This window comes from Polyergus mexicanus, unplaced genomic scaffold, assembly GCF_030449975.1.
Source record: "Polyergus mexicanus isolate NDT 795.1 unplaced genomic scaffold, iyPolMexi1.0 SCAF_18, whole genome shotgun sequence".
NCBI classification, from domain to species: Eukaryota; Metazoa; Arthropoda; class Insecta; order Hymenoptera; family Formicidae; genus Polyergus; species Polyergus mexicanus.
The window spans coordinates 5,255,728-5,283,458 of NW_027223338.1; the positions used below are offsets into that span (position 1 = coordinate 5,255,728).

Consider the following 27,731-nt stretch of genomic DNA (forward strand, 5'->3'; position numbering starts at 1 on the left):
ATGGCCCGCCAATTAAATATAATTAACTCGATGGTTAGAACGCGGTGGCCTCTGTCTGCCAATTAGCGCTTTAGCGCCTTATCGATCGCCTCAACGAAGCGCGCCACGATCGAGAGACAATAAAATCGATCGTAGATGATCGCGAGATCGAAACCGTCTCGAAACCGAATCAGAGAGGAGAATAGCAATTTGAGAGAACGAGAGCGTTGCGGAATCGAGATAACGCGCTAACGAGGGACGATTAACGATCTTTCGAGGTCAATAACATATCGTTGTCTCTCTCTCTCTCTCTCTCTCTCTCTCTCTCTCTCTCTCTCTCTCTCTCTTTTCAGTGAACTCGCTCTTTTCGACGCGACCATTTTCAATAAAGGGGTCGATCACTTCTGAAGTCGCCTTTTATATACTTCAATATACACGAAAGGAATATTACAAGAAGGGGAGACTCGTTAAGAATGTTCACTCGAGAATAATTTCTCGAGTTGCGCCGATCATCGCATTAAATTGGATTGTTAAAGAGAATCATAAACTAGACAGGCTCGTCGGACGAGCATTTTCTTCGCGATCGATTCGTTCAGCGCGACAGTGATTCTCGACGGACGATCCTTTCACCGATCTTCATCACTGCCGGCTCCGAAAGCGATTCGGAAAGCTAAAGATGCGACTCCCCCTCGCGGTCTAGTCCTTCGATAGTCGTCGTCGAGACTTCGGCAAGGCGAACCATCAGCGACGAAAGCGTCGCGAGCGGCAGGAGGAACGGAGAATGCCGGCAGGGTGCACGTGACGAACGGAGCTTCCCTCCAGATTTGCACGGTAAGTCCGCTTCTCTCGATTCATTTCGATAAAAGAATGAAACAACGCTCGCGAATTCTCGCAGGAGCGTATAGCTCTCGTCGTATTCTCGAATACGATGTAAAGATTTTCGCGCGTTTATAATATGTTTCGCCTCAATCGACTGACTTCTGCTTCGAGATATTTTCAGCGGCGCGAAAGCCTCGCGCGCGTATGTATGTTTACGAGATAGATGATCGAGACACTTGGAAGATAGATGCACGGCAAGGCGGGAGAGTAATTAATGTTGCAACGCGCGTAACGAGGAACATCTCGAGTCCGCGGCTCGTTCACTCTATTGACTCAAATAACGATGTAAATTAATTTCGTGGGTATACAGAGGGAGAGAGTCTCGAACACGTCGAAATCGGCGCAGGTTGCGCACCAGGAAACGTTCGCTTAAAGACACGCTTTGTACAGTAATAAATCCCTTCTCTTCGTTCATATCGTACATTACGTAGAAATGATAATCTTATACAAACCGCAGCGAATGGGATAGTCGGAGCTCATTTAATATCTCGCTGGAAGATCCGCGATGGTTTAAATACCCCAGACAAATATGTCAGGATAGCAAAGGCGACACGCGCGCGTATCTCGCTTTGATTAACGAGTAACGAATACGGTGACGTTTCTCTCTTTCGTGATTTCCTAACTTTCGAATGCTTTCGTTATTCCGAGTTAAGGACGAAATGAGAGGAGGCGTTCTTAGAACGCGACTATCGATCTATCGCACGCAGTCGCGATATTAATTATTTCAACGACGATAACCCGGCAATTCCCCCTCCCTCTTAGCCCAGCCCGTAGGAAGACATTCGACTGTCCCTCGAGGGACGGAAGCGCGTGTAGTACCTGCTTTCGCGCGGTTCGATTAAAGTTGCGCTTACGGGAGGGCGGGATTATAGGAGGGTGGAGGGTGGGGGAGACTGTTTGCAGCAAAGGAGGAGATTCAGATTCTACGACAAGGCAATTTCGCTGCACCTGCGTTCGCGTGAAGAAAAGGGGGGGGGGGGTAGAGGTAGGGGAAGAAGCAGGTCGACCGCGATATTAAGGTCCTTGTGTCCTCGCTCATTACGCCACCTGAGAAAACCGCATCATACATTCCGGCTTATCTCCATTAAGGGAACGGGAATTACCCGGAGCCCCAAAGTCTCGCGCGTTGCACGTCGCGAGCGTCCATATATGTACAATAATTTGTAGCGTGCGTGCGTACATTCGCGCATTTATATATTCCTCTCATTGAGGGACGTTACTCCTGCTCCCGCGTTGCGATCATATCGGATTACGTTATTGAAAAATCGAGAAAAATTCGCGCGAGAATATTTTTCTCCCAAAATATTACATTAGCTTTGGAAATGAATTGATTAGCGTTACCTCGATACTTCTCGCGATCGACAGTATAAATTGATAGAATATATCCAAGACTCGCCTTTCTCGCGTGGATTAATAAATAAGATCCCGATCTCGATTCTCGCTGGAAATCTAAATACATATGCGAATTGAATTCATTCAGTATTTACTACAAACACCAAATTAATCCGAGAATTTAATCTGACAATTAATTATATAATTTATGTATTAAATTTATAATTATACTAGCGTGTCTCGATTTTCTCGTGATACTCAGATTTTTTTTTCTCGCTATAATACATATTTTTCTGCGGCAGTTCTGCGGCGAGTTCTCTGAAAATGAGAGACAGAAGAAAAGTTATGCGAGCGGCGCGGTGTCCTAAAAAGCGCTCCACCTTAACGAGCGGGATCAGCGATAAAGTTGTGAGTTATGTTCCAACTTCTGGAATCGGTCGATCTACGTCGGTCGCACTTCACTTCGGGCTCTGATCGTATTGCATAATGACGATCGCGTCGTTAGAACGCCACGTAACGTTGACTGATACAAAACGGTAGGAATCCTCTGTGATCGAAGACTCTTTTGCACCTACCAACGACTGGAGATCAACTGGATTTCTCTCTCGTTCGAGACAACAAAAGAACGATTACCGCGATTGAATCGCATTATTTTCGATTTTGAGTTTGACACACGAAGACGATCGAAACGAGGAAGTAGTTAGTGGATCTCCGGTGATTGTGTAAAGTTTCATTAATTTTATCATTTAATAATAATCTATATTAAATATTGATAGAATTTTAATATGCAAACATTTGTTAATAAAAAGAGATTATATATACGTATTATACTATAAAAAAATTACATATATATATAAAAAATATGTATTTTTTAATTTATGAAAATCCTTGACCGGAACAAACTTTATCGTATTTTCTGATATTTTAATATTGTTACAATAAAATGATCAGGAATTTGCTGCATGCGCAGTAAAAATTTCATTATGTCGCTATAATAAAATTCCATCGTATTGTAAATATTGTAATTTGTTGAGAATCTTTCTCATTTTTTTTTTTTTTTTTTTTAAATTAATTAACCATCATCGAGAATTAATCAACTTCAATATATCAGTTTCGTATTTTTCTAATTGCTCTCTTCCTTCGGATTCAGTTTAACGAAAGTTCTCATTACGTAACAAGGCATTCTTATTACGTTCGATTTATTTTACTAGTCGAGTGTCTTCCGTGCCAATCAACGATCTCCATTGCTGCTTATACATTTCTTAATTTAATAATGATGCACAATAATGATAAAAATAAAAGGCCAATTATATCGTTTAATAGTCCGGTAAAAGTAGTAGTATTCCATCAGAAGGAAACGCTCTCGTTATAAATTCTTGTAAAACGAACTTAAATAATATAAGATTCCCCCCCCCCCACCGAGTTCGACGATAACTTCGAGCTTATGTAAAACTCTAGGCAAGCAGAAGCGTGGAATTTTCAATTTATCGCAGCAAACGTTTTTCGTGCGGCTTTTGGTCTCGTGTACATTAACGAACAAATTATGGCAAGGCAAAATTTTCAAACACCACCGTTAAAGACGGGAAACATGTTCGTAGCTTTAATCGCGAACGACGCGTTTTCGTGTTCTCGTTTATCGGCGAGAGGATAAGCGTGAGAATATTGACGTGCCGATGCCTCATTAACGGCCTCCTATAATCGATACTCGGGGCGGCCCGTCGTCGAAAATAAATGCCTCGTGTCTCGAAACGAACGCGCCGTCGTAATCGGAGTGTCCGGGAACGACAGGCAGGAAATAATAAGTCTCCGCAAACGGTCCTGTTTACAAGCTTTTTTACGCGACAATCGAATTTTCTGTGGCACCGACGCGACGGGTGTCGTCGGACTTAATCTTTGCGTGGGACTTTCCGCCTGGCATTTATTGTATCTCATTTAGAAACTAAAAAAAAAGCATAGTGCCAGAAACAAGAAGTTTCTTCGCTAGTCACTAAAACGAGAGATTTATATACTTATTTCAAATTGGATTATTAATTTTCTTTTAATATTTTCTAAATTTTTTCCGATTATTATATGTATTATGTATTGGGTGATTGCATAAGTTCTCTCTCTCTCTCTCTCGTGCCCGATTTAAATATAAACTTCAATAGATTATATTTTAGAGATAACACTTTTATTAATCAATTATATAGTCTCTATTCTTTTCTTTACAATGGTTTTCCAACGATCTATAAGCTTGTAGATTCCATTTTTGAAGAAAGAACTTGCTTTTTCTTGAAAAAAGTTTGTAAGGTGGTTTTCGACAGTTTCCTCGGAATTGAGATTCTTGCCATTTAAACTATTCTGCAAAGACCGGAACAGATAAAAATCTGAAGGCGCAATATCTGGAGAATATGGCGGGTACTGCAGAATTTCCCATTGCAACTCCTGCAGTTTTCCTGCAGCTTATTCCTTCCAGTCAGGAGATGCGGCACCCACGTATCAAGCTTGGAAATGTATCCAAGCTTTTTTAAATGACGAAAAGCGGTTGAATTGTCGATGTTCAGCCTCTCAGCAATATCCTCAGTTGTAATCCTTGCGTTTCTTTCCACTAAGGCATGCACAATGTCATCATCGATGCCAGAAGGCCGTCCAGAGCGGGGTTGATCCTCCATGTTGAAATCACCATTTCGAAATCTGCCAAACCACTTTTTGACTGTTCGGAGAGCAGGAGCGCGGTTCAAATAAACGCTTTGAATATTTTTTTGCGCAATCCCAACACTCACGCCTTTCCGAAATTCATATAGCATTACATGCCGCGAATGCACCTTTCGTTCTCCATTTTTAATGATTTCTCTTATGCACAAATGGACTTATCTGAACAATGTCTGACGCTAAATTGACATAAGACAACGTCATCTATTCGGTGTAAGCAACAATTACCACACGAAAACAATAGAACTCCGCCATGCAGCAACTTAATGCCATCTATGAAAATCGGGCACAAACTTATGCAATCATCCGATATATATAATAATTGAAATTATTACGTATATTATATATAGGTGTATTTTCCTATATATATATTAAAGCGCTAGGAGAACACACACACACACACACACACACACATACAATATGTACGTAATAATTTTGACAAAAAACGAGCAAAGCTAGGATACCCGTAATTCAATCACCGGCGTATCGATCTTAATTCGCGTTAATCCACAAACGAATGGTAATTGCGAAAAAGCCCGACGGTAAACTCCTATCGTCTCTATCACGACAGAGAGGCGACAGATCTATTCTCTTGTCTGGATTAGTTTATACAATATAAATTCGATGACACGCGTTATACATACACGCGTGGGCGGTAGCGCGCCCTATCCATCCCGCATTAATCACCATAGCTTATTTTTCCTTCTGCCGCGTGTTCTTCTGACACAGCCTCCGTGTCTCCGTGGCGGTTGGTTGACGCCCGTTCCCGTAAATCGTTCCCGAACGAGTGTTCGTGCATCCGTGAGATAGGAGGTCGGCCGCGCGATGCGACGCGGAAACCGCGAGCGACGAGGGTCGGCCTCGCGGTTAAAGACCGCGCGTTAATCCAGCGAATACGCTAAGTATTATTTAGTGTCGGCGAGCGGTGACACAAGTCGATGTAATTTATATGCCAGGCGTCCTACGCTCGCAGAAATACAGGGAGCGAGTTACATTCGCGAACCAAGCCGAGAGATTCGTTCTGTACGCTCTCTGGAGACGTTCCAACTGCGATCGAAATAACGGTAGAACGAATGCATTCGCGGTTCTGAATTCGCTTGAATGGTTATATTATTCGAATATTTCTCGACGTATTTGAGTTTTTACCGTGAATAAGTAAATCGAACGCTTACGCTTCACGTAATTAAATATATACGTGTATAGCTGAAATTCTAAAATTTTAATTATTCTCAGTTATTATATTATGTAATTATAAATTATAAAAACAATTTATGAAGCTCTCTTTACATGATTTATAATTTAAATCAACATGACAAAGAATATATTTTTATTTCAAATTTTATAAAATCTTATCGAGAAAATATTGTTGAAAAAAAAAAAAAAAAATATGTATATATATATATAAATAAAATTTTATTTCAAATTAAATTTATTCCAATTAATTTTATTCCAAATAAATAAACTATTTAAAGCGTTTCTTTATACTTAATCATCTCGTTTGAAACAACTTTCGAATAATCAATACTTTTCACATACACATGAGGTATACGAACAAGATCTGAAAGATTTTGATCGCACAGAATACGGAGATAAATGAATCATTCGTTTCGCGCAGGAAGATATCTTATATCAGTATATATCGCTTCAACCACCGAATTTATGTATCGATTCGATTCCGGCCATTAATATTGCACGTTCGCGATTTATCGCGCCACTTGGCATCGGACAAAATTCCGCGCTTATACTACCGCGTATATCCTCTCGTGGCTTTTCTCGAACAAAGGCAAACGACAAACAAATCGGCTCTCTCATTTCGCGGTAATTATGCGAACGGGGTTATCGACCGACGCGTCGCAACCTGGGTCGCCGCCAAAATAACTGAAATTTTCTGGGGGGAAATGTGCAACGATGAGCGTCGAGCGCGTCTAACGATTATTACATATTTATCGCTCGTTACAGTGAACTACACCCATAAAGGCGAGCAGACAAGCGCGCACACGCGCGTGCTTAATTAGCTGGATATACAAATGAGATGACTATTATAATAATGCGCATTACGAGATAATACAAATAATTGCTTGTGCTCGTTAACTCACGCTTCCGCTTCACTGATATACCACTAGTAACGAGCATCACTTTCCGACTTCATCGTAATTTTCGCATACCGGACACGCGTATGTGTATACGAGATACTTTGAGATATAGATTTTTATAATTACATTTAGTACTAAATATAATTTTAATCTATTTTTATATTTAACAATTAGACATTGTGCATTTTTATGTAATTGCATATTTTTTTAGAAAGCAGAAAGTGTTGGAAAGTGAGATCAAAATAGAAATTCGTCTTATCGAAAAGGCATTCTGAAAATGTATATTTAATTGTGCATATTGTGCATATTTTTGCATATTTTCATATATTTTATATATCTTAGACAAGTTTATGAATTTTATATCTTCAAGTTAGTGTTCCCCCTTGTCATTTGATATTTGACACATTTTATTTTATTTTTTCTTCCATTATTAAAAATTATAGTAAAAATTTATTAATATGTATAATATTTTCTTTATACATTGGTTGTTTATTAAAAAAAAAAAAAAAAAAAAAAAAAAAAAAAAAAAAAAAAAAAAAAAAACACCAGGTGGTTCAATCATTTGATACAAATGATACGATATCAATAAAAACAGCTCAGGAAATATTAAAAAATGAACAACTTGAAAATGATTTATATATATATATAATATAAATTCAAACTCACTTTAAATATTCTCCAGAAATTATGACAAAGTTAGAAAAGTATACTACTCGAATAACTGAATCTATACATTTAATAACTAATACTACGCAAAATATGAAATAAAAATGCCAGATGAATATGGAAAGAAGTTATTTTTAAAAATTTGATTCATTCTTAAAAAAAAATTCTGAATTCACCATTTATTTCAAAAATAAGCGAAATTTTAAAAGGCAACAATGGCCTCTTAAAATCCCAGCACGCTACTGGAGTAAATTCAAATACGCCTCTATTACATCTTGCGACGTGTGGAAGGTTCATTTCCTGCATACAAGATGATTTTTCTCAGACAAACGTCACAAATTTACAATCTCCAGTCTTGAGAAAATATTAGTTATTTATTGTGATTTAAATTATAACTCTTAAATAGGATTTTATTTTAAGAATTATAATTCATTTTGTATGTTTTGTAATATTTTTCACGTCAAAATTTTTTGATAAATATATAAATGTTTAAAGTAATTATATTAATTATATTAATTGTGTCAACGTAAGACTATAATAATAAAGAAACAGTTAAAAATGTATTTACATTAAAATGTATTTCAATTTCAGAGATGAATAACATTCCCATAGTAATATAAGTAAACATTAATAATATAATAGACATTTTTTTACAAGAACAGAATTTTGACATGTATCTTGCATATTATTTTACATATATTTTGCATAGAAATTGCATATCGGTATATGTTACAGTATAAATATGTTGGATATTATAAATAACCTAAATATTAAATAGTTAGTGATTGTTTTTTTCCAACAATAAACTTCTGCATAAAAAAATCCCACGTCTACAAATAATTAATTTTCATATTGAAATGTGTTGATTTATAATCAGATGGTTATGCATTTAACTAAATGTAGTTTTATATCGAAGGAACAAAATTCTTAATTAAATCTTTCTAAAAGAATTATTATTGTTGTATTCCCCTTTTACACTCAAAGATTGGACTACTGGTAACCCCCTTTGATGTAAAAGCTGCCATAAAGCTACATATAATTTACTCGTAGATATAATCTCAGAGTCGTATATAAACATGTTGGCCAGATTCTAGGATTATTACACAAATTCCTCTCCGTTTCACCCTTTTAACCAGCTCGCATTCGAGCCCAAGCTCCCGCCCGAGTCGCTTTGGAACCCGACAGGGGACTTCCTTCGACGGAGATTTCCTCGTGTTGCGGCTCGAGTGCGTGTCTGCTCGTCTCACTCGACTCCCGTTTTGTTTGCGCAACGCGGTTACTCGAGGGGACCACCGAGGATCCGAGACTGCGATACCTTCCAACCTCGGCCTCTTCTCGGGACGTACGTAAGACAGGGATCAAGGGACGCGTGTATATGGAAAATCAGGGATGGGACTACGTAAAAAAATATGACGAATCTCAAATAATTCATTAGAGAGATATATGGTACTTGCCAGAGTTTTGTAGATTATACTTTTTTTATTTTCTTTGCAATATTTTTTAAGAAAATGATTGCGATACGCAGGAGAGTAAATATCATTACTATGAGAGTGTTATAACATTGATAAAGCGAAAAATTTTAGCCTCGAGAAAAATAATCGTTCGTCCCTATAGGAGAAAAAAAAAAAAACAAGGAGAGAAAGAGAGTTAGGCTCAGCCTCCGTAATCAAACAACGATCTACGCCCCTTAATGACCGGAGTGACTGTTGTTGCTCCTTGATTCGTTTCGCGGGGTGTGGCGGTTCGTTCGCGTTGCGTGGGGTTGAAACAGCTGCGAGTGACACCCCTGTGGCGCTTGTACCCTGTATCGCGGTGTTGCTTTCCACTTTCTCTCTCTATCTATCTCTCTTTCTCACACTCCGCCGAGCCTTTGTCGCTCTCTTCTTTTTCACCCTCTTTCTGTCTCTCGCTTCCAACAGCCCTATACATAATTACCACGACTACCACTCGCGTTTGTGAAATTTGCATTATCGAGCCAACCACCTCTCGTGCCGATAGGGCGGGGCCGAAATCCTGCGACGAGATTATTAAGGAATCAATCACACTCTATCCGTAGGATATCCTCGTTGACCGGTGAAACTCGTTGCGAGTACCGTCACCGTTTCCATTGTATTCGCTAATAGGATTTTAAGGTTTTTCAAGACTTATTTCATCAACGTTATTTCAATAGAACGAATCACGAGCGGCGTTCAGAGTTTTAATAGTGTGAGAAGTATCCATAGAAAATTCGAATAAGCACTATTTCGATCCATGTGTGCGGCCCTTTTACATATATATTTAAATAAATTTTACAATCATTTTGCTAGCCAGTTGCATGACAAATAATCGATGCATCAATTATTGTTAATCTCGCTCAGTTTTCTCTCTCTCTCTCTATAGATTTCTTATTATACATATATATATATAAAACTGAGCGAGTAGATTAACAATAATTGACGCATCAATTATTTGTCATGCAACTTGTCAGTAAATTGATTATAAAATTTATTGTAAAATAATATATATATATATATATATATATATTATCATCTTTATCAAATATTTTTTATTTTAATCGCATATATATTAATTGCGCAATTATTTTACAATAAACAATTTGTCTTTTAATACCAAAATTTCACATAGTTATTTTTAGACATAATAATTATTATTGTTACTCCCTGCTGGAAATATTTTAAATAATTCAATTTTATATATCATATAAAAAGATAATACAAGTCAAGCGTACATCAGTTTTTATAATTTTAATTTTGTATAATATTTTTATAAAAGTATATCCAAAAAAATATTACAAATTTAAAATAAGAAAACTGATTTTAATTTACCATATATGCTAAGCTCGTACTATTTTTATATCGTATATAAGAAGAATTGAATTCTGATTTCTAGCAGCGGAAAATAATTACGCATATAAAATTATTATCTAAAAAATATTATCTTATAAATTTATCTCTTTAAAAATTTATACATATATGTACCATATATATATATATAAAGCTATCCGGAAATATATATACGGAAATAATTTCTCGGCACGCGTCTGATACTTTGTCATTTATGGGCATCAGCCCCGCAGCTTCTTTATTTTTTTATTAGTTTCTCATAAAGAATCCATTCTCAACATCCTTTAAGAGGCAAGTTTATCCTCCACTTTGAGATCCATTGAATTTCTCTTTATTCATAGGCGCCTGCTGTTGCGTCTCGGTATGTATTAAGCAGGAATAAAGGTGGAAACCGGATTCTCGTGCGCGACACTCTCAAACATGTTACGTGTGGATACTTCGTACAACGGCATACAACGAACAAAACTTTTGTAACTCTGCTGGATCCTTCCCGCATAGAGCATTATTTATTTGACACTTTTTCCCTCCAGCGAGCGGATTCCACTGCTCGTAAGTCGAACGCGGAGGCGTCCGAGACGTCACGTCGATCCCTTATCTTCCGAACTCACAATCAGGACGACGGTATCTTTCGGCTACACGCGATATCAATGTTATTTCAATGGATTTGAATAAGCTGCGGTTATTTCATATTAATATACATATAATGATCTTCTTCCCTTCCTGGGAGAAAATAATGTTTATATATTAAAATTTTTATAAAAAAAAAAAACAGCACATGCATCTTCCTTTCCGATTGTCATATTTGAAAAAAGTCGGTCCGTCGCATCATTTTTTTAACTTTTCAGAATAGTCTCTACGCGACTATGTATCTCCCCGCGCAGATAAAATCGAATTAAAAGAATAATAATAATAATAACGCACATTCTGTCTTCGTTATAGACATTGCGCGCGCGAGAGAGCCGGCATCTGTCACGCTCTATGGGGGATTTGACGAGTGTTACGTTCCACGATGGCGCACGCGCACCCCCCGGTTCTCACCCCTTCCTCGCATTCACGCGGAAATCGTGCGTGCTGTAAAAGGCCTGCGAATGCTTGCGCCCTCTCGAACGAAATGAAACTGATATATATATATATATGTAAATCATTCGTATCTCTATGTATGAGAGGCGGAAACGCACGCCGTTACGTGTATCGCATCGGCTCGTACGCGTCGCGACTTTACACGCTCGCGGCTTTATTCACCGGTAAACAAGCGAACTATCATACGGCTGAGATAGAGTTCACAACGTTTATGTTACCTCGACGATCGTAGATTAAAAAAAAAAAAAATATATGCAGATTTCTCGCGTTCGTTTTTGCTCGCTTCGGACGATTTCATGCGAAATAAATTTAAAGCGCGCAGGATAATCTGAAAGATTTTCTTCTCCCCCTAGCCAAGAGAAAATTTAAAATTGATTCTTTTCACGTGATAAAAAAAAATTTCTTTTTTTTTTTTTTAATCTGTTCGGATGCTCGACAAGAGCGCGTAGATGCGTCTTTATATTCGCGCGTGACACAACGCCGATCAATTTTTTCTTTCGCAGAAAATACGTCATCGCTTCCTGCGGATGTTTTGCATATTCAACATTGCGAATAAAAGATACGGAGCGGTTTATAACGCGGTCGCATTGCAATTCAATACGATCGGCATGGCACGCCGCGTCGATGCAGGCATTCGCGGAATTACCGAGCGGTTATTATCCGAGCCGCGATTGTCGTTGTTATTAATCAGTCGTTAACGCTCTCCCCGGTTCGTGTATCACAATTTATGGCGAATATCTCGCGTGCGCGGTTCGCGTTACGAGAGTGTTTTAGCGAGAGCGAATACGGTGAAAGGTAGAGGAAATATGCAGAAATTCCGAAACGAGATATATATGAATTTTAGAACGGATATTAAAATTAATTTAGAGATGGTAGAGGTACATACGAAAACTTTGCAAAGATATAGCGGCATAAAATATACGTGTTTGATGCAAGCTATAAAAAAAAAAAATAAAAAAAATCAGGATGTATTTGCTATTTGAAGACACATGTGAAATTATCTACGAGTGGAGAAAAATTTCGAAAAATTTGGAGACATTTCGTAGAATTAAAAAAATGGAAGTATTTAAATATCGTGACGTACATCGATAATAGGATTCGTAGAATGTTTGCAAAACTTTCCTGAATTGATATTTTAGAAAATTTACTTTCAGAGCGCGCCTCGACAAAGGCCTTATTCAACGCACTCGCTTTCAATCATCTTGTCCGCGACGAATGCCAATGGCACAACGTCATCCTTTATCGTTGCTTTCCAAGAGAACACGCGTTTACGTTTCATCGATCGCGAGCTGTCACGGATGCAAACGTTGATTTTCTAAGACCGATTGTCCCGTATCGTGCCCAGATACATTGCACGCGCAGGGTGTCGACTGTCAACGGACTGTCTCGGATGCAACAACTGCCGCTTGTTTCTCGGTAATCGAACGGGTTATCGGCCGTCTCGCATGAACGCATCATCGTTATCGTAGTGCAAACACACGCGGGGCGCGATACGCGAGATCGGAGGTGTTACGTTGTCGCGGTAATCGTCATCCTCGCTTGTTCCGTGGCCTGACGTGAGCTCGCGCATGCAAGAAACGGGGTATCCCCCGTTGCACGCGACGTCCTTTCGATATCGCCATATGTAAAGATATGGATATTCATAAGGATCGAAATATGGATATAATATTTTAGAGACAGTCCCTTCGACAAAACTGCAGTTGTTATTAGTGTAACGAAAAATGTCCAAGTATTTATATTTCTTCGGATACAAGATATCGGAAAAAAGGACGATATCTGAATTTATTTTCAGAAACACACACATGACAATTGACCAGCCTGAAATTCGCTAGCTCTTCGGTTAATAATCCACTTTTCATCTAAACCGAATCGGGCTTCTGCATCAGAAACAGGGTAACTGAAAATAGGATAAATAGGAGATTCCGTCCTGAACAACTTCTTCTTCGATTTCCGGAATAAAATAAAGTCGGCGGGTACCCCCGGGGGCCGCGTTTTCCTATTCTGCCAACCGCTACGTTCTCGCTTACAATCACCGACTTGCCACTCACCAAAATTACTTTCGCACAATCGAATCCGATTGCGAGTCGCGATGACGCTGTCTCGCCGCGAGGGTCGAGACAACGAGAGTCCTTCAGAGACGCCCCACGACATACACTCTCGACATGAAACGAGATTAACCCTATAGAAATAGCAAATCCGGGCCGAAAAGTATGCGGGATTTACCCGTGTTTTGCGATAACTACATTTACTCCACTTGCCTTTTAATACCTTCATCGTACTTTTATCGAACAATTAGTCGATATATGTATTTAGAAATAAACTCGAAAATTTTTAAAAAAATTAAAAAACTGCACGCTCACATGTATACGTAATGTGTCGAGTATTTTAATATTATTTTTGATTAATTTAATTCCTAAATTATTCTTCATTTTATAAAATTTATTTTATATTATTTATATAAAAATATATATAAATATCGTAACATTTATATACAGCAGAATATTTTGTGACTATTTGTCATGATATTAACTATACAATACGTTATAATATGAGTGTAAAAAGTTAATAATGTATTTAACGAAGAAAAGCTTATGCATACTTCCTGAGATAATGAATAAGATACTTTTTTTATTTTTTTTTGCCGCTGTTAAGTTTTTTCTCTATCGCCTGATCGCGTCGTCGGGTAAACAGCTTGAATAAACGCCCGTGATTGGATCGATGTATGCGCATCTGGCTACTAAATAAGGGGCGGGGCCCGTTTTTTCATCGACTCTGGCATCAGCCAGAAGAGATCGAAATTCCACCCCTCGCGAATCTCGAGGCTCGAGAGCGCACCCTCCCTCGTACATAAATTTAGTCAGCCACCCGCGATTCTGTGCAGTTTCACTCTCTTTCGTCTCCCACCCTTCGCTTCCCCTCTTTTCTTAAAACGATTTCCATTATAGAATACAATGACGTTACATCCATCCCTTTCGGTATTTTTTCTCATAGACTCGATATTGGTAAATTTCTGGAGAAAAATGGGTTAATCTAGCGTCTTTTATCGAAGCGTCTAATGTATAACTCGATTTAAAAGTCAAACCGCCGATGCAAGCGACAATTTTCAAGATTCGAGATAATACGAGGTGTTTCGTAACATTTGCAGGAAACTTGAAGAATGCGTTCTTTGGTAAACTTTGAGTTAACTTTCCCTGCCTGCGAAAATTTTAGCCGAATTATAATCACAAAGTTGCGTAGAACTGTAAATTAAAGACTCATCCTTTCTCAAGACTAAACTTTAGAGAATGCAAATATACAACAATATCTTATCCTGCAATTAATTTCAAGTTGCCTTTACCTCAAGAACATAGTAATACAAAGTTTAATTATCGTAACATGTACAATTGAATATTTAAAAGTTACGAGAAATTATATTATCGAATTTTTATTCTTAATTTTTCTAAATGCAAACTTTGCAAACTGTTTAGGAAAAATGAAGCATGAGCACAGAAAAATCTACATCTACTATTTTGTAAAATTATAAGATTATTTTATATTATACATTCAATAAAATTAAGTATTTATATATTGTAAGAAAATATTTTTTTACTATTCATTGGATAAAAATTTTGCAATTGTAAATTAAATAACTATTTTCTCGTGTATTAAAGCTCGTTACTTAACAATTTTAAAATTTCAATCCATGTTATGTTGGCGATTCTTTTCTCATGCTAAAATTCCCAGAGAAGAGAATATTGTACGATCAACTGATACAACATTAGATTACCCATCTTTATGGTCCATTCCCTAAGTTTTTACACGCGTCTGCCATTTCACTATTATCTCTCTCTCTCTCTCTCTCTCGCTCTCCCTTATTTCTACTTCTATTGTGGCGGCGACCACCGGCGGAAAGAGCGAGCGATCTTTGACGGAAAATAACGCGTCGAATAATTTATCGGCGATGGACCGGGGTTGGCGAGAGAGCGAACAAGGGCGAGACCATCCTGTTATCTATCACCCGAACGCGCCACTTGCTCACGAGATATGTTACAGGTTCGTTCAAATCGAAAATGAAACTGCAAAATAATCGAGAGTAAATATCATACTGTATGTAAAATGACAATATTACATAACATCGCTACATTTTAAATTTTCCTTTACTGTAATTACATTTGTATTTTCTTTTTTTTTTTTTAGCATTCTTCAAATTCTGATGATTTTAAAATAATTATTGTCGAGGGAAAAAAGTGTATATTTTTGTTTCACATTCCATTATTTCTTTTTATTTAAATATAATCAAAGATGGAGGTAAAATAGTATACATATTTGAAATATAAATGTTATTCGTTTTTATTAGATTTTAAATGATTATAATTCACAGAAGAATAATTCATTCTTGTGCGATCAAAGTGCTATTTCAAATATTTTTCAATTTACGTTCGATTTTACGAATCAAGAAATGAATATCTCAAATAATTTTTTTACACGACTTTTTTAAGAGAGTTCAAATCATTATTTTATTATATCGGCAGTGGAATATTTAAATTTTTTATTTTTCTCCACGAATTTACATTTTTTTTTTTTTTTCTATTTATTTCTCTCTTATAACTTACGTTTCTTTATATTAATTTTTATTAGTATGTTGCGTCTCTTTCATAATCTCAAAACTGCACAAATTTTTTCGGTTAATTATAATATTTTTTTATTCATATAACATGTAAAACACAAATTTAAAATAATATAAGATATACAACAAAATATTGTACAAAACACAAGATATATGTGTATAAATAAATAATAAATGACTTAGAGTGCAAGTTTGAAAATATTAAATATTATTTTGGGCAAAAATATCTGAGAATTAATTTAATGACGTGAGTCGTTGCAAATTTTATCCGGTTCTCCAAGATACATTCGCGCGAGACGCAAAAAGGTCGATGAAGATGGGACTTAAGCTTAACGTTAAGCCAAACAAACGAAAGCATTATTGCTCGCGTGCCGTTAAAACGCCGAAGCCGCTATACAAAGGGCGGTTCGAAGAGTAAATCACGTCGTCGCGCACGAAAATTTCTCATCCGGCTCACTCTGTAAAGCCGTTAGCAGTTCGCTGCTAACGGCGCTAGTATCTCGCTCGCTTTATCGCCGGCGCGTGATTCCTTTGGAAACGGCCTTTTGGTAACCGAACGTTCGATCGACGCGTAATCCGCTCGAACTTATTTGCGGAAAATAAGTGAGAATCACGAAGGACGAGTAAAGGGGAGTGAAGATCTTCCCCAGAATCGCTTGCTATATGAGAAAGTGATTTGTAAGCCCTTAATTTAAAGCTACAACGTTGCTTCTTGTGCGATTGTTCTCTTAAAACATTACGTAAGGCAATTTTCACTGACACGACGTTATCCTACCGTTTTATCCCCCTACGGGAACGAAATAAATCAATTACAACGTTTTACATTGTTGTTCCACGTATAAATTTTTGATCCATCTAATCCTCTTTGTTTAGAACAAAGAGCAGTGATCGAGGAGAGAGAGAGAGAGAGAGAGAGAGAGAGAGAGAGAGAAATACAGAAAAGAGAAAGAGAGGAAAATTCCGCGCGCGATAGAGCGCCCTCCTCGTTCTCGCCTGCGTTTTCTCGGGGGACCGAGAAGGTGCGGGGCCGAGAGATATCGCAACAGAACTAATCAACGCGAGGCGGGAGCGATTTCTCCGTTTCCCCATTTACCGGGGAAAAGAGCGAGAGGGAGTGAAGAGATGGGGGAGGGGTTGGGGGGAGGAGGGGAGGGGGATAAAAAATAGTTCCGGGCGATAATATCGCCCGGCGAGAAGATAGAATCCGCTTCCCTCCGTGTCCCCCGAACATCCCGGGGGACGAGAGACTCTCTCGCCGCGTTTTTTAATCTCGAATTTAAAAGTGTTACCGGAGTATTCTTACCGTCAAACGAGATCGAGGGGTATCGTCGCGATTTTACACATAGTATATTAATAACGAAAAGTATCTCGCTGCGATCTCACGATTCTCAAGCGATCTCTCTGACGTGAGATAATAATGATGCAAACGGCGCGATGTGATAAGATTGCGAAGTAATACGGAGCAACGGAGAGATTTTTGCGAGAGGAAATTGAAGGGAGAATAAAAATGAAACGGACACGTCGATATAAGTTTGCCGAAATAGAGTCAGATGCCGGTGTGTAAAAAAGTTCCGATGTGCGGGTACATCCACGATCTTCTACCATTCGTATGCTTCTCGCTAAAAGCTGAAATTCTCATATTTCACAAAAAAAAAAAAAAAAAAACCAACGATTCGAATATTATCACATAATATATTAAGAAAATTTGATATCTTTAAATACTGTGAAACAGAGATCCCGCGCGTCGCAGTTATTTCGGTCTTTACTACTCCAATTTTCGAATTTCTCTCTCTCTCTCTCTTTCTCTCTATCTCTCTTAAGATCATTATTCTGGTTGGTGATTTATTCTCGTTTGCGCTTAATATCGTTGAATCCGATATAGAATTGCACAAAGCGTCGCGATTAACTCGATCGTCTGGATGGGCATTACCGATTCGCCCCCTCGGGGAGGGGAAACAAATTCGTGTCTTTGTAACGAACTCATCCACTATCGGACCACTAATGACCGCTCGAAATCGCTTGGGTACACAATATGCCCTTTAACGTTAGCGTACACCGCGTGTATAGCGTGTATACTCGCGCTCACGCGAGTCATCGTTACTGCCGTGTAAACCGTTCGAGTAAACACACGCTAGCCGTGCATAATTAATTTGGCGCGCGAGTTGTGCAAGAGCGAGCGCGCATCGAACCGATCGCGCGATCGATTCGATCGAAACGCGCTTCCGGCTAAACTATCGGCCAGGAAACAAAAGGCGCATTCAGTCCTTCCGACCGCCGTGAGCGATGCAAACTGGGTCGCGTCTTTGAAATTGCTCCGTCTAAGGTATATATTAATGCATTTAGTACACACTTATCAATGCGCAGCGTTAGTAACTAGATGAACGTGCAACTGGGACATTTAAATGCATCATCAACGTCCTCTCCTCTCCTTGCTTCAATGTACACACCGTCTCCTCTCTCTCTCTCTCTCTCTCTTCCTCTTTTTATAAAAATCTTATTAAAATGATACAAGTTTATTATCGAGATAAATAGCTAAAGTGCTGACAAATTGATAAAAGTTATAAAGACTCGTGTTGATATATTTTCTCAATTCTGTCATTATCATTAACAGCTGCGTGATTGTTGGGGATATACTTTTGATATCAATATATATATCTATTCGTGAAAAATATAATACATAAATGTAAAAAAAAATCTTAACGAGATCTAGACTGCTTAATTGCATTTATGTGAAATGATGCTGGCGGTTATTTTCGAACTCCTTTTTCTCCTTCTTTTTCCCCCTAGTCTGTACTTTACGTGAAAAAAAATTCGTTCGTGATGCGTATGCAAAAGTGTGAAGAAAAAAATTGTCAAATTCTATCCCACTGAGTTGAGAATTGTAATTGAAAAACTCGATCGAATATATCAGAGAAATGGGGGTCCTCTTTAGGCAAAGAAATTTTTTTATCGCCGCTCAACAAGCCGATTGATGTGGGTCGAAAGTTTCCGTTGGATCCACTCGATTCGCCTTCGTCACAATTCTCACTTCGATTCAGCTGCTCTTGCTCTTCGATTCTACATCCCACAGCTTCGTCATTCGCACACTAATTCATGACTCGGCCGAGCAATTAATCAAGCTCATTCGCATCGTTCCGTAATTTTGTTCGGCCCATCGCGATCCGACCTCCGTGACACGACGTCGTAAATAAGAATTTAAAACGTTAACTTGATAGGATCTTGAGAAATTCGCGATTAGATATAAATCAAAATTAAAAAAAAAAAAAAAAAAAAAGATATACACACAATAGTCGCAACGATAAAAATTAATCGACGCAATGAATAATGCAATAAATATTTATTATTGCATTATACACGACTGGAGTAGTAATAAATGTTAGTATAGTAATTATATATACTACTGTAACAGATTATTACATCGCTATTGCATCATAAACGCTTGAAACTTTCACCGCAATAATTCGAGTGTATAATTTAAGCGTGCGCGAGACGCGATACGAGCAATGAGTTTCACCGCATTATACACAAAAGACGGGGATGAACTCCGACATCGGTAAGATTGTTTTAGGAACCCCAAGACGCATCAGCTGTGCTGTTTGTTAAACATCGCTCAAGCTGTCAAGCGTAGCTGCGGGTGTTCGGGCACGCGTGCAAAAACTTGCGTGTTCCAACATCAAAGTCTGTGTGTACTCGTCGTGTAAATAAATTGCCTGAATTTCACTTTGTCTTAACGTTAAATGTAATTTTCATATAAACCATATACAGAGCAATTTATATGGTACTCTCTTCATTCGCGAGAGTTAATCCGTCATATTCTTGAAATTAATAGTTTCAAGAAAATTATGCTTCTGGTCTGTTAATATTAATTCTCATTTAGTACATTAATTGCCTTTTAATTTTTTAATATATAATATTAATTATAAAAGCATTCTCTGTTTTTTTCGGAATTTTAATCGGATTCGGATTTGTGTATAAAGAGATTAACGTAAAATAGATTAAATAAACCAAAAGTGATGAAGGTAAAAGAAAGCGTTAAATGCATTTAGAGACATTATTAAAAAATATTCGCAAAGTGGTCTTTATTTTTCGAATATCTTTCTCCCTTTATCGTCCCTTCCGGTGCAAACCTCTTAATCCGCGAATTAAACTCACGACAGGGACTTATCGACGCTAATGAGGCAGTAACGAGAAAAAATCTCGGACACGAGATTCGAGATCGCGATCACCGACAGTACAATGTTATAGACTGATACTAAACGGTAGGTTCTTTTTCATCGTGTCATTTTTATTAAGAACCTATCGCTAGCGGGAATTACTTTTGTCCCCGTAAATGGCGCGCGTACGGACCGGAAATTTTGTGTTATCGACAGTTATTAACGATTTCTTCTTTCCTCCCTTCTCCCTTTTCTTATTCATTTGTCTTTTTAATATTATTATCGACAAATATATCTTTTCACGCGAAGAAATTGAATTGATTGATCAATATCTAAAATTTTTTGATACGATTCAATCATTCGAACATAATTTTGTGCAATCGCAATCTATGTAAAGATTATAAAAAGAAGATACGTTCCTCTGCTGTTTCTTCTCATGAATGCATAATTTTAGTTTAGTTAAATGTAGTTTATTAGCAACTACACATTTCATCATTTTTTATAATTTACTTGCGGTTTTTAACTTGACAAACGTTGACAAACTCACTGCAATTTATCGATGTTTCATATTATCAGCGAAGAGTGCACGTAAATTTTTCTACCATCGCGAATTTACGATTGACAATGTATTCTCATCATGTCCATGTAGATATACAGTTTCTTCTGCGCAGAATACAAAAATATACGATCCACCTTTCTTTAGATTGATATATTGTAGAGTAGAGCGACGCGAGTTCAATCTCGCATTATTTTTTTCGCCTTTGGAAAAAAATTGTCGGATAGTCCGGAAACGGACGTCACAATGTGCGAAGTAACGGGGAGATCCATTAATACATAACATAACATGGCGATCCTAATCGCTGTACGTCGTGTCGCAGCTATTTTAAGTATCTCGTTGGTCGCGAAACGATGAATCGATGGCGCGGGGATCGTGAAATTTAATCGATCGAAAAGTTTTTAACGGCTTTTCGAGGGAGACTTTAGCCGTTCGAGGCTGTCGCGATTGATCCGATCGCTAGTTAAAGCGGATGAAGGAAGAAGCCGCCGATAACTCGATCACGTTTTCACTCTTTAACACGTCTAAGGCTGGATGAAAGATTTATTGTAATAGCGATTTTGTTTCGTTATTACCGATATGTTCTACATCCATCATCGTTGAATCAGCCTCCGCGTTAGTAAATCAAAAAGACTTGAAATATAAATAAGAATGAATATAAAAGCATAAAATATGTAAGAAAATTTTTTAAATTATACTATATCAGAAGGATACACACAAAATATTCTCGCACTACGCGACACCAATTCCTCTGTTTTCAGATGGTAGCGATTGTTCATTCTACGTGTTCGCGTATTAAGCAACACGATGCCAACTTGGATGCCGCTCAATAAAATACGTGTAAAAGGGTGTTCCTTTCCTCCTCCTCCTCCTCCTCTCTTGAGTCCGCAACGAATGTCGAGTCGGAGAATCCGTGTCGTCGTATGTAACTAAAGTTGGCCACACATCTGCCGACGCTATTTTATAAATATTTATACTCGCGAGGCCTGATATATTTAGTCGTCGACGTAGCCGGTGCCGCGGAATCGCGGAATGACGGCGGACAATAATTTTCCCGCGGCGTGATATTTTTAGAGCGAGGTTTCGACTTCCCCCCCCCCCCCCTTAAGGTACCTTCGTCTCTTGTCTGTCGTCGGCACTTACTCGATTCCTCGTTTTTCGCCACACGGTATACGCGAGTATTTGTGCTTGACACCGCGCGACGGCTAAATAATTATGATAATTATGCTGTTTCATCGAGAAGGAGAAATTTTATCTGATTCCGCGCGTTATTTACACAATTACGCAGGAGCGAGAGGATTAGCGTCTCGCTAATTGAATGCCACTGATAGACGATGCAACCGATGGATGTCAATCAAGCGCGTCTTTGGCGATGAGATACGTCATCATTATTTAGCAGTAGAAACGAGAAGCGAGCTAATCGCGGGTATAATTGGATGATTTTTCTGCGAAGAAAATCCGAGCGTCTTCGAGTGGTAAAAGAGAGGAATGAGACTCTGAAGATTTCCCTCGGGAAAGGATTGCGATGAGAGTGTGTTTCTGTCATGAGAATCATTTGTAAAACAGATATTAACACGACTTTTTATTAATGGATTATCACAGAATTTTAATATCCATCCTTTTTTAAAAATCCGACAATATTATTTAAATTAATGTGTTTTTTTTTTTTTACATTCGAATAAAATTCCAATCATTTTAACGATAGCTTTAACGAAATTACAGATGTAGGAACAAATCGAGTAAATCTGGGAAAAAAATTGCATTTCAGCAAAGATAGAAAGTACAGCGAGATGGCGAGTTATTTACATATTGCAATGATAATTAACATCAATGTTAATCAAAGTACATATTTAAATTTTGTACGACTCGCGAAAACATGTAATTATAAAAAAGTAAATATTTAATGTAAAAAATATATTCAAAGAGAACTTTTGAGTGCTTTAGATAATTATAAATTAATAGATTTACATGAAAGTACATCTCTATATTTCTTTCTCGATTTTTCGAAACGTCGCGCTTAACGTTAATTGAAATATTCTTCCGAGATGAACTCGCGGCCGAAATTATTTTGCATACGTGTGTCTCGTGAAGAACGGCGTCCCGTGAAGAGGAGTCGCAACTAGACGCAGGCCGTCGCCTTTGGCCGTAGCTTTTATCGTATAGGCGTGTGTACTCATTAATAATTTATGTGCCAGTAATCGTTACGTATACCGGATATACGTGCCGTGTCGTCCGATCTTACTCCACGCAAGCGCTACGAAGCCACGATTCGGTGTACACGAATTTCAGATGAGCGTTTAAACCGAACTCGTAATTCTTTTTCTCTAACTGGACGACGCGGACCACGTTTCATCCAGCATTTTCTTTCGCGAGGACGACGATATCCACGGTCGAAATTTACATATCGCTACCGCTCGTAGCGATCCAGTCGCCGTTTGTCGAATTAAGATGAGATGTCGTGTTCCAAATCTGTCCCGGATTTAAACTGAAATTTGTTTAGGTATCTAGATGACTTGATTTTAAAACTTTATATAAGCTGTCCCTATATAACTCGAGATTTTAATTTTAATAACGCTATTTCCTGGTCAATTTGAAGATTCTCTCTTTCTCTCTCTCTTTTTTTTTTCCATTAAAATATACAAAAAGAATAATTTTAAAAATTATTTTATTTTATAAAAAATTTCTCAATTTTATATCTCTAAATATAAATCGCACGAGAGAAATAAATGAAAATTGAATAATTAAAACTTTAATTGTAATAAAACAAAATTAAAAATAAATATCTATTCTAATTCTAATCGTCTCTATTCTTAGATACGACCATTCCTTTCTATGTCGATACCGAGAGCAAATTTAAAGGGGTTTCTTCGTGCTCGTATGCATAGCTTTGCACCCTCTTTACGATGCGCGTCTACTTTAACCCCCGACGCTCACACACAAGCGGCTCTTCGCACCTACCCCTTCGAGATCCTCTTAGCTCTCAAATAACGATCGCGCATCGTGAATGGAAGCCATGCGTCTGCTCGATGGTCGTAGCGAGCTTCGCGGAGTCTCGAGAATTACTTGTGCTGCTTAAGTTCTTTCACCGTGTCGTCGTCGTTGTGTTTTCTACTTTTCTTTCCTCCGCCCAAATTTATATCCACGCTCTTGTTGCTTAACAGTATAATGTAATAATCTAGATTCTTCCTTTGAAAAAAGTATTAACCTAAGAAACTTAAAAATACGTTTTGCTTAGCTCTATTTTTATGCGTCTTTTTGCAATTTACAATAAATGTAATTTAATTAATATTTTAAGTAAAAAAGAGTGAATATAAATTTTGCAAAAAAAAAAAAAACAAGATAATGACTATTGTATAATATTATATATAAATATTTTTCCATATTTGTGTAAAAGAACGACACGATGAAAACAAGCTCGCGATTTGGACGTCTCTAGTATATTGAAGTTATGAATCGATATCGTTTTTTTTTTTCGATCATGCGGACGATTCCTTTAACGGAAACCGGAATATCACATGCAACTGACATTTTCGTCGCTCCGCAAAAGTTCGCGGCATAAGAATCGATGGACAGGGATGGGAGACTTTTCTTTATAGAGAAAGACTCGTGCCGCACCGAGTTCTATCTTAGGGCTCTAGGAAAAACGCGAAAAACTCATTGGAAGCCTGAAATTTTAATATCTCTTGAAAAATTTCGCTTCTATGGTAGACTTTTCCAATCCGGCGAGTGTCAAATCGAAACTTATGCGTTTGCATCTTTCCTTCAAGTGCATTAATCTTTGACATTAAATAAATATAACGCACTTTTTTTTTTTTTTTTTTTTTAACGGATTAATGCTAATTTATAAAAATCGAAATTTGCACAAATACGATAAAAGAAATAGAAAAAAGATAAAAAGATAAGAAATTGAGAATAGATTATTAACGTACAATTACAAATAACGCTAAACGCATAAACTGACGAGAGTAACGCTTAAGATTATTAAGAAAAAATATAAACTCTATTTTTTTTTTTTTTTAATTTAAATATATTTCAAATTTTTATCTTTTTTTCTATTTATCTATTATAATTATATTATTTTATCAATGATATTTCTATGTAATTCGCGCTGCATAAAAATTAGGTTTTTTTAGCGGTTTGATTGATCGAAAGAAGAAGATCCGAATCATTTTCCGCCAAGTTTTTCGCACAGTCGAAGAGTAAAGTTGGCATTGAAGGTGAAGCCGGCGGGAAATTCTCTTTGTTCGAATTTAATCCCAGCTTTGCGGTATTGAGGGAAGAAGAGGGAAGAGAGGAAAACCTTCGTAGACTTTAAATTCCGACTTTGCCGGAGCGCGATGGGCCGAGTGGAGGAGCTCGAACTTTTCGCCATCGTATCTTTTGTATATTTTAATCTCGAAGCTCGGAAGGAATAATTATGAGAAACGTTATAATCGTATCTCATAAAATATCCCCAGTAGTTGAATTATATTATGTATACTTATACACGATTTACATGAATTTTAAATACAATTATATCGTACTTTCTGTAGTGTTCTTGCGGGTTCAACGGGAGGTGTCGTTAATCGAAAAAAATTGCTCTATAAAATAAATTTATAATTTTACTATAAATTTATTATTTCGAAAGATGTGATAAAAATAATATGTTTGTATCAAAATATTATATTGCTTCTTGTTGTATAAATAATGTAAAATTTATGTTTAGAATCATTATTTGTATTAACCAAGTAATAAAATAAAATTGAGGAAAGGGAGATAAGATTTCTTTTTATATCTCTTCATATATTATATAATCTTCATATATTCATATCTCTTTATCTATTTCAAAATTATTAACTCTCGAGGATCATATATAGTTATCCCCAAAGAAAGCGCAAAATACAATAGGATATAAAATAAAAAATAAACAGATATCGATACCTTTGATTACTCGGTATAAATGAAAATTAAATAGATTGTTGATCCCGATTCAAGTTAATTCAACAGGTCAAGCATGTTGATTTAATACGAAGAGAATAATTTCGTATGTGCACAAATACGTATATACGCGCGGAAATGCAAGATCGCGAATAAGCGAAGCGAAAAATTCTGTATATTTCGCGAAAGGCAAGTTTATCCGTTCGGGTATCGGCCGCGCGCGAACGATTCGGGTCAGGCAAACGCTTCCGGACCAAAACTCGCGAGCGAGAGAATGAAGAGACCGACGAGGCGGAATAAATGTCCATTTCGACTATTCCGTTTCTGTTACGCGAACGCACTTGCGCATCTGTGCGCGAGCGCGGATTTTCGCACGAACTTTCGCGCTTCCGGGAATGATGAGTTCTGCCGGCGAGCCGTCCACGCCGAAATCGAATGGCGAAGTAATTAATATAAAAACATGGCTGATGGAAAACCGTTGGCCGGGACCGTTAACGCGAGCGCGCCGCAAGAACTGATTTACAGAGTCGCGCGCATCTGCGGACGCTCTCCTCTATTTGTTTTATCCCCCGTTTCATCCCTCTCTCCCTTTGCTCTCTGTAAGCTTCGATAAATAGATATTATCTCCGATGACTCTTCGAAACTCTGTTCCCGTTCAGCAGCTGTGAAAGGATTAAAATTGACCTGCAATTTCCGTCGATCGATGTTGCGTCGATTCGATTACCGAGTTGTCGAATTTTATATCGAACAGGAGATCGAGAGAGTTGTACGAGCGCGAATTATACGCAAAGGTGTCAAAAATTAATATGACGATACACGTCCCATCATCGACCCGTAATCAATCTAATGCACGAGAGCGAATATCGTCGTCGTTGTGCCAATGACAATGAGCGGCCGCGAGAGCTCGTCGTACGCGTCGTGTTTGCGTATATTGCATTGTGTATACCCAGCATCGCGGGATCCACTTTATGAAAGCAATTCCGCGCGCATATCTGTCCAATCAAGATATGAATGGGGGAGGGAGGAGGTCGATTTCGCTCGATGATTACAGGCGTCTACCATATTTTGTTTCGCGTAGCAATGTAATTGATTACCGTCCGACCGACAAATGCGCCGCGTTTTAATTGTCTCGATTGCCGCGAGAAACGATTTTCATCATTCTATATCGCATCGCGGACGAAAAACGCAATCAGATATAACATTACGAATTCATTATCGTTCCCAACGCGAAGAACAATCGTTTACAAATTTAATGACGCTATAAATTTTCGATACAGATATTTCATTAGTAATTATATTGTATTACGAAATTTCTTGTAATTGGACAAACAAAGATTTGCGTCCATATTATTCTTTACATTTTTCAAATGCGCTAGATAGATAATTTTACTTTCGCCACGATCTGTTATAGATCGGTCCGTGTCTTCGACGAAAGATTCTCAATTGGAATTTAATTATCTGAAAAGTCTATTTGTCAAAAATTTTTTCACGTATTTAAACCTTTCTCTATTAGACAAGACAATTTCTCTTTCTCTCTTTTTATTTTTTTCTCGCACGAAAATGAAGATACGAAAAATCGATCGAGTTTCGAGCTCGAGTTCGCCTCGGGCGAAACCCGAACGTCAAGCCACGGCACGGATTTTTGTCAAATGCAACGACTACAAACGGGAGAACCCTCGGGACACTGAATTCTGCCGCGATAGGGGAGACGGGATGCGATCATCCATGTTCTTCCGGCTCTATTAATAGCGATTTTATTGCAGTGGAACAATTTAGTGAACCGATACATTTTTACGCGTTGGTTATACCTATCCAAAAAAATCTCTCTCTCTCTCTCTCTCTCTCTTTCTATTAAGCGAAAAAGCCCTCTTCGGTCGAATGTGATATGTCAAGTGGGATAATTGAAAACCTTTGAATGCAACAGCATGACTTTAC

At 37.7% G+C, this 27,731-nt stretch overlaps 1 protein-coding gene across 1 annotated transcript in view; it reads left to right on the plus strand.

Moving 5' to 3' along the window:
• The first annotated feature begins 679 nt into the window (after positions 1-679).
• The window catches only part of Pxb (pxb), a 354,537-nt gene continuing 327,485 nt past the window's right edge, over positions 680-27,731 (plus strand). The window contains 1 exon segment of the mRNA XM_070310439.1: positions 680-810. The gene's annotated coding sequence lies outside the window, so the exon portion shown is untranslated.